Below are 12,637 nucleotides of genomic sequence, written 5' to 3' on the forward strand. Positions count from 1 at the left end.
TTCCCTGTCAAACAAGGAAGACTGACTTGTATTTTCTGAATAAATATTTTAAAATTTTAAACCTTATTATAATTTTATTATTATATCATTTTAAACTGAGAGGAGTGGTGAAGCCAAAAAGCTCAGACTCATTGAACTTTTCCAGTGTTCTTCCACTTGAACACAAATGAAGTCAAAGTTATCAACTGGCCTGAAGGCCCCAGCTGACATCAGACCATTAGATGTAAATTCTTTCCTTCTGTGTCAGTGCTGCCTTGTTTATGGCCCTGCTGGGATTTGACAAAACAATGGGAGTATCTCTCAAAGAGAAAGTGGGAGCTAAATTACTTTTGTTCTTAGTGAAGGGTGGTTATTATAATCAAAACTGAAGAGGTATGAAGAGAAATTAATTTCCAAACAGTAGAAATTATTGGGAAAGATTCCCATTACTGTACATCAGTTTTGGCTTTAGGCTTTTAGGACTGTTTAAATTATCAGAACCATTTTTATCTATCTGCTTATCTGCTGGGTCTCTAAATACATTTGTAAGATTTCAGGATGACTGATGGTCTGTATTCCTGAAAATGTTAAGTGAAAGGACATTTGATCTAATATTACACATGTGGTGCCCATGTTGTCTTTTTTTCTCTCTCTCTCCTCACCTGAAGGTATGTTTTTATTGATTTTAGAGCGGGGCGTCGGGGGGGGGGGGTGGGGGTGGGGGGGGGGGAGAGAAACATCCATTGGCTGCCTCCCATACACGCCCCAACTTAGGTATATGCCCTGACTGGGAATCTTACCTGCAATCTTTTGGTGTACAGGATGACGCTCCAACCAACTGAGCCACCTGGCCAGAGCAGTGCCCATGTCTTCTTACAGAACTTTTAATAAGTAATTATTTAAATTTTACATCAGTTATTAGGCTTAGCAATATGGATACCTTAGTGAATAAAACTGGCAAATAATGTTGCAAGTTATTAAAGTTATTTAACATAATTCCCTAACCCCCCTCCCAAAAAAAGAAAACAAAATTTAAAACAACAAATCTCAGCCTTGTCCACATGGAAATAAAGGTTTTTCTTCCACATTTTCAAATTTAAGCATCTAAATTATATTTGAGTTTAAACTTTGCAAGCAAAGCAAAACAAGCATGTGAAGTGATGGAAATTATACCAGAGCCTAATGTTTTGCTTCTTTTCATTTTGGCAATTCATATCCAAAAGTGTTACTTATGTTCTTTGTAGGTGATGTAAAAATGAGGAAGAAAAATCACTTAGAGTTGGAGAGATCTGAGTTTTTCTAGTTGGTATTTAAAGCAGCACTTGTGTACAACGTGGTAAAATTGAAATGATGGGCATAACAAATTTTAAAGTTGTTACAGGCCTTTAAAATGTCAGGAAGATTAAAAGGGAAAAGGCTGGTCATGAATTTTGGTCATGAACGCGTAGTATTCAAGAACCATGTTTAGGTCCCAGCTCTTCTAGGCCTCACTGCTTCAAACACAACTTAGGTGGAATTTTTTTTTAAATAATTATACATAAATACCTGATGATCTAATGAAGACAGTTTCTTAATGTGTCAAAATGAGTTCTTTGTATCTTATTTGAATCCTTTGTTGCCTTCAGCTAATCTGCTTTAGGGTTCTGAAATCCAGGCATTTTACAATGCAGACTCCAGCAATGGCATTCACTTGGAATGCTGCCTTTTGTTTACCAGCTTTCCCAGACCCTCATGGCTTCCTTTGGTCATCTGGTGTCTTTGCTAATGTGATTGGTACTCCTGGGCTCTGCAGGTAGCCATGGGCCTTTATAAATGGGATTTACAATGGGACTCAACACCCTGGCTGCTAATGAAGGCAACCACAGGGATTTCTTTTTTTTTTTCTTCTTTTTTTTCAGTCTGTTTTCCAAAAGAGGGAAGGAAAATTGTTTGCTGGCTTTACTAATTATCCTTGTTTTCGATTTACTTAATTTTTACAAGTGACTTACTAACTGTGGTGCAAAAATACAAATTTTTTTGTTTAGGGGTCAGAATGTTTCATCTGCTGCCCCTTCATGCCAATCACTAGAATTGTTTATTATTGAACCTGGAAAGAACAAAGTAGTCTCTGTTTAAACTCAACCAATGTCACCTTCATCTGTTTTTGTCTTTCAGGAGATTTTTGACCAATTTGGTTATTTCAAAAAAAGAAAGTCCATGACTGGGAGCCTTGGACTCTAGTACCAGCCCTGCTACTTCATACTTCTATGATCTTGAGTAAGTCACTTACACTCTTTGATTTCTCATCTGAAAAAAAAAAGAAGTGTTACCAAGGTACGTATGGGATCCAAGATTATGTTTCATATTCTTCCAGCTTTCTGCTCTTTCTACTACCAAAGTGAACTGTGGTGCCCTTTCATTTGCTTTTTGGGTACACCTACCATGGAAAAACATACTTGCATCTGATAAAATGCTTTAACCAGCAGTCAGAGCAATAATTAAATATAAAGTGTCTGCATTGTCAGTTTCGAAGTCATATGCTTTGTAAATTTTAACTCAGTTTTATAGAAAAAGGATTTATTTTCCCATTTTCTAATAATGAAACATGGAGCCCATGTTTTAATTGCTCTTTATAAGGCAGTTGTTCTCAGATGTGGTTTTAAAGGTCTTCCAGAGGTCATGGATTCTTTGGGGTTTAGAATGAGAAGGGACATCAGCAATTGTTGTGTCCAATCACTTGAGGTTTACTAATAAGTACTCAAAAGGCCCAGAAATGCTTAGTAGCTCATTCATGGTAACAGAGCCCATAGAGCTGCCAGGAAGGCCCAAACACCCAAGACAAAGTGGCATGTACTGGGGCGGTACTGTTCTAACTTCCTCTTAATGAAAAACATGAGGAAAGGTTAAAAGGAGGGACTGTTTATTCCAAATCTGAAAACTTAAAAATCACTGCTTGATAGTATTACATAGTTAATTTCTACGTTTCTGCTTCCAGATTAAAGTCGATCCAATCCCACAAATGTTTAACACGGGCATAGTGTGCGCAAGAAGTGAGCTGACACGATGCTTCTGTAGGACTGGCAGAGTCATAGTCTCTGCCCCTCAGAGACGTACAGATTCACTGAAGACAAGACACGTGTACAAATAGTGCTGTGCATGTTGCTGGGAATAAAAAATGATTTAAAAAAAACACAGGTTTTTAAAATCTCAAAAGAATTTTGAGGATTTCCAAGTCCAAAGGGAGATTGAGTTAAATAGAACCTGATAGTTCAAGTGTTCATTAGCAGGTCAAAGGTAAATTCAGAGTGCTTTGGGAACTCACAGGCAAGGCCTTAAGTCAGAATGGGAGAAAAGAACTGGTAAAATAATAAAATTTTGGCGAGGTTTCCTATTCTTGAGTTAGTGATTGTTACTGGAGAAAATCTCTCAGGCATGCAGATTGATATCATTATATATTCGTTGCCCCTAACCCTAAATACAACCCAGTTGTATCTTTGACTGCTTTGGCTGAGTCCCTCTCCTTTATCTCTGATCAATTATTCCAAATATAACTCTGTTCTCTTCAAGCCTGTACCCACCCACTGCCCTTTTCTCAGTGGGATGCTCCTCTCACTTCTAGAAGCTCCTAAAAATTCTCAGTAATTGCCTTGAATTCAGGTGAACTATAAGAGCTAGTGATGCTAAGTGCTTTATCTCCAAACCTGCTTCCTCCTCAACTTCACATTCATCTATGAAATTACTGCTGGATATGTCCATCTGGATGTGTCACAGTGTCTCAAAATCAGCATAGCTAAGACCTGCATGCATTACCTTCCATTCAAAAGCTCATCATCTTCCTCAGGATGCCCTTAATTTGAGAAGGTGCCACCATCCTCCCCAATGTGCATTTTAGAAAAACTGCCTGGCTGGAACATGCCAAATGCAGAAAGAACATCCACTTAAGAAGCTGCAATAATCCAAGCCACTGTACTCTTTGTCATAGTACTTAACACATCACACAAAGTTGCATGAGAGATAACATAGCCAAGTAATTAAAAGACATGCTTTGAAGTAAGATGATTCTGTGTCTGATTCCTGGCACCACCATTTATCAGCTAGCCAGCCATGTGACCTTCAGCAAATTATTAAACTTTCTAAGACTGGGTTGCCTGACCTGAAAAATCGGGACAATAATAATAAAATTGTCATAAGGTGTTCTGAAGCTTAAATGAGATATCACATATGAAGCTTCTAGAACTGGTATCCCTAAGATCTTTGAGGGCAAAGACCATTTCTACCATTGTATCTGCAGGAGGAGACACAGAAGAGGCACTCAATAAATATTTGTTAAATGAATGATAAGGAAATGGCATGCTTGAATTGAGGTGCTAACAGGGGCGCGGGGGGGGGGGGGGGGGGGGGGAGGAGGGGGGCGAGGGGGAGGGAGGAGGTAGAGTGAGAAAAGGAATGCAAAGTAGAGACCTAGGCTTCATTGTGAATCCTTTGCCCAAGTCAGTTAGTCACCAATTTCTAATGATCCCCTTCCAGCTTGCCACCAGAGGAATCTATTCAAAGCTGAAATGGGAACACGTCATTCCTTTGCTCAATACCTTTCTGTGTGGCTCCTTTTTATCTACAGGATCCAGTCTCAACTCCTCACACCTGGGCCTACATTTTCATCTTCCTTAATCTACTCCCTCGCTCACTAGTGGTAGTCTAGGAAGGCCAGATTGCTCTTGTCTTCTAAACATCGTGTGCTATTTCAGAGAGGTGCTTGCTTGTTTTTGTTGTTTTTTTTTCAGCACCCTTCTCTCCTGTATCAGTTAGGATTACATTTGTCTGAAAATAACAGGAAACACAAAACAGCAACTTGGACATTTATTTCTTTCCCACAAAAAGTTTGGAGGCTAATTTCTAAGGCTGATATAGCATCTCTGCTCTCATCAGGGATCCAGGCTCCTGCCTTGTAGCTCTGTCATCAATGTGCAGCTTGCATCCTTTCCCACTCTCCCTCCTTTACCCCCTCTAGGACCTTATTCCATTAATCATCTCCTCTCTTCTGTACCATCTTTTTTCCTTGAGGGAAGAATCTTACCCTGTAAGCATCCTTCCTGGTAATTACTCTTTTTCCTGTAGCTACCAACTTATTTCCACCCTAATTCACCACACTTCTTCTTTTTTTTTTTTTTTATTGATTTTTTTACAGAGAGGAAGGGAGAGGGATAGAGAGTTAGAAACATCGATGAGAGAGAAACATCGATCAGCTGCCTCCTGCACACTCCCCACTGGGAATGTGCTCACAACCAAGTTACGTGCCCTTGACCGGAATCGAACCTGGGACCCTTTAGCCCGCAGGCCGACGCTCTATCCACTGAGCCAAACCGGCTAGGGCTCACCACACTTCTTGAAAGAGTAATTGCTATATGCCATGGCACATTTTCATCCTTGGTCCTATTTGACCTCTCTTACCTATTGAAACTGTTGACTACCTCCCATTTCTCCAAACTCTCTTGTCTCCTGACTTTCACAAGCCTGTTGGTTTCTGGTTTCCTTCCTGTTGCTCCTACTTCTCCATCTGGTTTGCTGCGTTTTCCTCCTCCTTTGCTTGACTCTCCAGTAACAGTGTTTCTCAGCCTTCCCTGCTTGACCCTCTAGCTCCAAAACCTTTGTCTACAGCAGCAATTCCTGGGTAACCTCACCATTACTGATATCAACGATCTGTGTTGCAGCCATCTGTCCCCAAGCTCTGTTTGTCCAGACCCCACTCCTGAGCTGGAGTCCTGAATTTCTAACTGCCTACCAAAAGGGCTTCTCTTCTCTGTTCCTTTCAACCCCAATGATGTGCATTCCCATCCCCTCTTCCTACACTCTTACAGAAACCTTTGATCTGGTTTCTAATTCAGTTTTCACAATACTCCCAGAGTTATCTTCTATTTTTAAATAAATCTGATTATGTTAATTCATTTTTTTAAAATCCTCCATTGGCTTTCTCCTGCTTTTAGGTATTCAAATTTTTAATTTGGCATATAAGGTCCCTTACAGACTAGCCACAACCTACTTTTTTATTCTCTTGCAACTCAACTCCCAATATTTCTAAGATACACCATGCCTTTAACATTGTATTATAGGTGGGAGGTCTACCCAATTCTGTTTGATGTATCCTTTAAAGACACCCAAATGTCATCTCTTCTCTGGTATTTTTTTTATTTGTCCAGACAGGATTACTACTTTCTCTGTGCTTTTATAGTACTTTGTTCCAACTTCTAGTGAATATTTACATTTAAAAATGTATTTGCCCTCAGAGGGAAGGTAGGGGAGGGTGGGGGTAAGGGGGAGAGATCAACCAAAGGACTTGTATGCATGCATAGAATCCTGACCAATGGACACAGACAACAGGGGGGTGAGGCCATGAGTGGGGGGGGGGTTGGGGGGGGAATGGGGGAATGAGGACACATATGTAATACCTTAATCAATAAAGACATTTTAAAAATGTATTTACCTCTAGATTGGGATCTCTTTGAGATAGGGACTGCCTTTAATATCCTTCCTAGCACAGTTCACAGTATTTCATGAAATTAGGAAATAAGGATAACTTTTACTCTAAGAATAATGAGTTTTGTTTTGGACATATTAATTTTGGACATATTGAGTTGACATATTGAGGTAGAGGGGACAGCAGCAACTCAGAAAAGACTTTATAGCCAAATATATAAATGTAGGAGACATCAACAAAGACAATAATAAGCAACTGATTGGATCCCATGTTCAGGTAATGATTAAGAAAGGTAGAATAGCTATAGAAAGTGGGAGAAGAGTTGGTAGTGGGAGAAAATCCATAATATCCTTGATGGTGGAAGAAAATCCATAATATCCTTGTTGGAAAAAAACTGTATTTGACATTTTTGACTGCGGTCCTCTCCCCTCTACCAGAAGTATGCAGCTCTTTCACAAACTGAAAGTCCAAAATCCAGAAAAAGAATGCCTGAAAAGATGTTCTTTCTTTCTATTTCTTCTAGGATTAGAAACTACTTAATCAAAAACTTCATCCTAGGCTTCTGTTGGCTACTTCAGACATACCTTGTCCATTCTCCTTCTCTAAAATGTTCTGTTTTTGTGGTGTGGTATGGTGGTGGTGGCGGTGGTGTGTGTTTATGCCCTTGGCAAAAGCTAGAGTGGGTAGGATAGAGTGGAAATATCTATTTTGTTACCCTCACAAAATTATAAATAAGCTGAAAAAGCTTTAGAATCTTTCTTAAATTGGGAGGAAAAAAACATCTTTGAGGATTTGTTTATTTAGATAGATGTTTTTCCTTACCTCTCTCCCCCTCTATTACACTCCTTTGCTTTCTTAGTGCCTCTAGGAAATATAACACTGGCTTATGTAGATTATTTAAACAGGTGAAGTGAGTTATGTGTTTCCATGCAACTGCTTGACACTTAAAAATTTGATAAATTTAATTAAATGAAAATTGAAACTGCATGGAAAAATAAATCCATAAGCAAAGGCAAAATGGCAAACTAGGGGGGAAATGTTGCAACTCATATCAGGCCCAAAGGACAACATTCCATAATATATAAAGAGCTCCTATAAATCAAGTCTAAAACCAACAACCAAACAGAAAAATGATAAGACTGAACATTTCAGAGAATGACATTTAAATGAAAATGAATTGAAAAGATACTTAGTTTCATTCCTAATAAGAAAAATACAGATTAAAACTATATTGAGATATCATTTCTCATCTGTCAGATTGACAACGATCCAAAAGTAGGTACTACTCTATATTGTTGAAGGTATAAGATACATAAATTGATCCTGGGAGTAGAAATTGGTTCAACCCTTAGTTCATCCCTCACTTAGTGCCTCATAACCAGAATTTCCTCCAAACCAACTTTATGTGCTCTTGGCTTTTTACCGCTTGATGTAGACCTTAGAAAACTGTAATTTAAAATGTTTCTGCCCTGGCTGGTTTGGCTAAGTGGATAGAGCGTCAGCCTGCGAACTGAAGGGTCCCAGGTTCGATTCCGGTCAAGGGCACATGCCCGGGTTGTGGGCTCGATCCCCAGTGGGGGACTTGCAGGAGGCAGCCGATCCATGATTCTCTCTCATCATGGATGTATCTCTCTCTCTCTCCCTCTTCCTTCCTCTCTGAAATCAACAAAAAAATATATTTTTAAAAAATAATAATAAAAAAAATAAAATGTTTCTAATGTGTGGATGAAATGAAGACTGCTTTGGGTCTGCTAAAACAAAACAAAACAAAAACAAGGCAGTTTGGCAGTGTCTAACAAAATTGAAACTGCATATTGTATATCCTTTGACCCATAAATTTCATTTTATGCATTTAAACAACTAGTGCTAAATTAGTGTGTATTAATTAATGCAGGGTTAATTATTATAATATTTTGAGTAATAACAAACATCAGAAACTAATTGTGCAAAAAAGAGGAACAACTGTAATAATCTGAACAATAAAGATTTATTAAAAAAAAAAAAAGAAACTAATTGTGCACCAACATTAAGGGACTAGTTTAAGATAATCATGGTATATACATGCCAGGGAATTTTGTGAAGCCACAAAAAAGAACGAGGAAGATTTTTATTTGCTTATATAGAGGGCTCACCAAAATGTTTTTACCTTAAATAAGCAATGTCCAAAAGAGTGAATGTGTTTAATTTGTCTTTACACAGATATGCACTACATATATATATATATATATATATATATATATATATATATATATATGCCAATAAAAGAGGTTTCCTGTGACAGGAGACTGTGGGACGACAGTTGAGGAAACACTTTTTACTACTTTTTACTGCTAGATTTTTAATCTGGTAAATATATTATCTACTCAAAAAATAAAAGGAAGAATTTTTCAATTCTTAAAATAAAAGTATTCTAAGTACCCATAGAGGCAGAGTTTCCATACTCATTCAATATTAGTAAGTTTTACCTTGAAAATATTTGTGATATCATTATGTCTTAAGTGCCAGCTATACACTTAGACCTGTGCTAGATGTTGTGGTGGTTAAAATAATAAAGAAAAAAGTGAGCAAAGTAAGAAACTGATTATGACTGGCTGAAAAATTAAGTGAGGAGTGGGTCAGACAACTTGAACAAAGGCACAGAGATGGATGTGAGATTATTAAAATCTAATTGATAGGAACAGCCTGGCCGGTGTGGCTCAGTGGTTGAGCGTTGACCCATGCACTGAGAGGTAGCCCGTTCAATTTCCGGTCAGGGCACATGGCCGGGTTGCAGGCTCAATCCTCAATGAGGGGGGTGTGTGCAAAAGGCAGCTGATTGATGTTGATGTTTCTATCTCTCTCCCTCTCCCTTCCTCTCTCTAAAATCAATAAGAAAATTTTTTTTAATTGGTAGGAACAGGTTTCATATTGGAGTATGATGGGAGATAAGTTTGAATAGGCACAGAAAGATGAATTTATGGATGTTTTAATAATGCTCCCCAAATTCTGATATATTGGGGGATTGTGTTATTTTGTTTGAGAAATACATTTTTACAATGATTAGGCTTCTCTTTAGGAAATCTAGCATATTTCGTTGCACGTGTACGTTTTCACTTAAATCACTTAGATAAAGTTGGGCAATTTAGAAAATGATGTTATCACATATATGTTATTAAGATGATTCCTGGGTCTTATTTTTGTTGTTGCTATTGTGAATGGAATCTGTTCCGCAATCCCATTACACCATAGTGTTTTCAGTCTAGAAACATACTACTTTTTTACCTCCCAGTTTATGGGTAAGGGAACAAGCCCAGAGAAGATAGGTGACGAGTATGGTTACAGAGTAGAAGAGTTGGTAACTGCGGATCTTGAACATCCAAATTTTATTGTGCTACCTCAGTGGTCTGCAAACTGCAGCTCGCGAGCCACATGCGGCTCGTGAGCCGCGGTTTGCCGCTCTGTTGACTAATGAGTTTGCCGACCACTGTGCTACCTTAATAGAAAATTAAGGTGCTTACCCTGTCAAACTTTATTAAAATTAATACTGTCTTACGTATCACTTTCTTCGTATCAGATTTCAAAGACGTAATACACATTTTATAGAACATCTTCAGTTTTTAACATTGTCATTTTGAAATATAGTGTTATGACTTGAGGAACTGCTTCTCATCTCCATTCAATTTTCTCAAGACCTGATTTCTACTAGACAGGAACTATTTCTTCTTTGAGGTCTAAATAGACCTAACAACCTATTGCACTGAATAAATATTTAATGAAAATTGAATATTTCCTCTGTGGTGAATCAATTATTCTTGTTGATTCTCTGAGGAAAGCTTTTTTAAAAAAATATAATGTAGTAGGTTAAGAAATTTGTTTTCCTGAATATTATAATTAGTGCCACAGTTTGTTTCAGTGATATAAAAATTTATGTCCCTTAGGGTTTTTTCAGATATTTTCTTCATTTATGTAAAGAGTTTGAATTTTTATGTTATCTCAAATACAATTCTATTATTCCTCGACCCAGTAGCATGCAATAAAATCATTTGCTGTGAGGGTTGAGGTTTTTTAGAATTTGTAGTATTTGGAACTCTGAAAATGGAAAATATTTGCTAATGAGGTATAAGAATCTTAGTGGTGCATTTTTTAATGGGAGGAATATAATTTTATTGGTAAATATCTCCAAAAATATAAGTAATTTTTGTAATTGGCAGAAATTTGTATTTCTTGTACTTTTAAATATCAGCAGTATATTTTATTTTTTAAATTTTTCTTAACTGATATTAGGTTTAAATAAAATGCATTTCTATTTATTGGCCTGTGGAATCTCTAATTTATGAAATTAGTGAAATAGCTTGAAAAATATCAACTTGTGAACTGGAATCATTATAGTGGAATCATTTAGTGCAAGTTGCTAATGTGGCTTTCAGATGGAATTTATCAAGAATCAATTAGAAAAACAAACTCCTCTCATTTAAATGAAGTCAGAAAACAATGAACAGGTAGGGAAAAGGATGCTTATATTTTTCATTATCTTTTTACACTAGGAAGTATATAAACATAATTTTGAAATTCATGCCTGGTGACAAAATATCCTTTCATTTTTAAGGAATAATTACGTTTGCCATGTTTCACATTTGATAATTTCTGGTAGCTATATTTCAATTTAAATAACTGTTGACATTGTTTGGTGTTTATTTTACTAGAGGAAAATTGTGTGAGTGTGTGTGATGACAGTTATAGTACACATTTGATAACAAGGGTATAATAAATCAGTTGAGTCACAGTGGTCTGATATCTGTTTTTAAGGTCTTTTTGACCCAGGAGTCTGTGACCTGTGAAATCTTCATTTTTTGGATTTGTTAAGATATTTTACATTGCAAGGATTTAAATTTAGATGAACACCACTGCGGGAAGTTGCCTGATGTGGCCCAAAATGTAAAGGATATCAAGTTATAAATCGGAAAACATTGAAGAAGTTCTGACAATTAACATGTGAGAAGAAAGAATCTAAAGATAAGGAAGTTTCTTTTCTTCTTCAATTTGTATTAAAGAGAACCTGAAATTTAACCTGGTATTTTCAACGCTCTGATTACTCAGCAGTGAAAGCATTGCCAAGAAAATGTACCCAAATCTTGAGTTACAGATTGTTCTTGCATCTGATTGGAAGGGGCATATGAGTTGTTTATAAGGTATTGCAGATCTAAAGCTGCACAAATGAAGGTTGAGACTTGGGGGAGGGTTTGAGTCAGCGAAGGGAAGCTTCGTAGACATTACAGCTCTGTCCAGAGGCCAAATGGGAGATAAATCACCGCTGGCCACCTCTCTTATTATTGAAATGGTTCAGCCCTGGGGTTTAACTGAAGGACTTAGAGGTTTTTGAAGTGCAAATAGGATGGTGAAGGGTAAACCCTTTTAGGGTTTCATTTTGATGGATTTTTTTCCTGTGTGGATTTCTGGCACTGACTGTGATCTGGAGGAACCCTTAAAAAGGAAAAGTTTTGTTTTGTTTTTGATCAATCAGGCAATAAGAACTCTCCACTGGGGTGTACTTTTCCTGCATGCATATTGATCCTATTGTGTTTAAAAGTAGGTCATTTAATTGGGTCTTTCTCGAGCCTTCTGTAATGTAACTGTCATTCCAAAGGCACCACTCTCTTGCTATTAATGCCAAAGTTTGAGAGTGTTGAAGGATGTGGTACTTTTGGATAGGAGTTTTGTGGGGTTACTTAGGGTCAGTGTGTTAAAGTTGTCTAAAGATCAAGTCCATATTAGAACAAGACCTTCATATATTGATAAACAGTCTAATTATTTAATCTTTTCCCCATTGAGTTATATAATTGTACATATTTACTTAATTATTTTGTATGTTTTCTGTCTTGCCAGCATAAAACAAAAACCAAAAAATTTTTTGATTGTGAAATATTTGTACTGTCTTCTTTGTTCAGATACACTCAAGTGTTTAAGGAAATAAGGGAGACATAAAAAATGTTAAGAAAGAGATATGTTGACTTATCAAGTTGAAAATTTTTCTTTTACTCTACCAGTAATTCAAACACAACAGATAAAATACCTTTTAAAACAATTTTTAGTAAAATTGGCATGGGAGGAGCCATTAGTGACTCCAAAAGAATTATAACTTAAAGGCTTTTTGTGCAAGAGTATTAACTATTTGTTTTAAAGAAATGTCATTGTAAATCCTTCTATTTTGTTAGAAATATAATTAACAGA

The 12,637-nt window shown here is 36.9% G+C and overlaps 1 protein-coding gene across 1 annotated transcript in view; it reads left to right on the top strand.

Moving 5' to 3' along the window:
- Positions 1 to 2,160: 2,160 nt before the first annotated feature.
- Positions 2,161 to 12,637, top strand: part of GREB1L (GREB1 like retinoic acid receptor coactivator) — a 130,826-nt gene continuing 120,349 nt past the window's right edge. The window contains 1 exon segment of the mRNA XM_080685072.1: positions 2,161 to 2,235. The gene's annotated coding sequence lies outside the window, so the exon portion shown is untranslated.

Source organism: Plecotus auritus (assembly GCF_963455305.1).
Source record: "Plecotus auritus genome assembly, chromosome: 8".
NCBI classification, from domain to species: Eukaryota; Metazoa; Chordata; class Mammalia; order Chiroptera; family Vespertilionidae; genus Plecotus; species Plecotus auritus.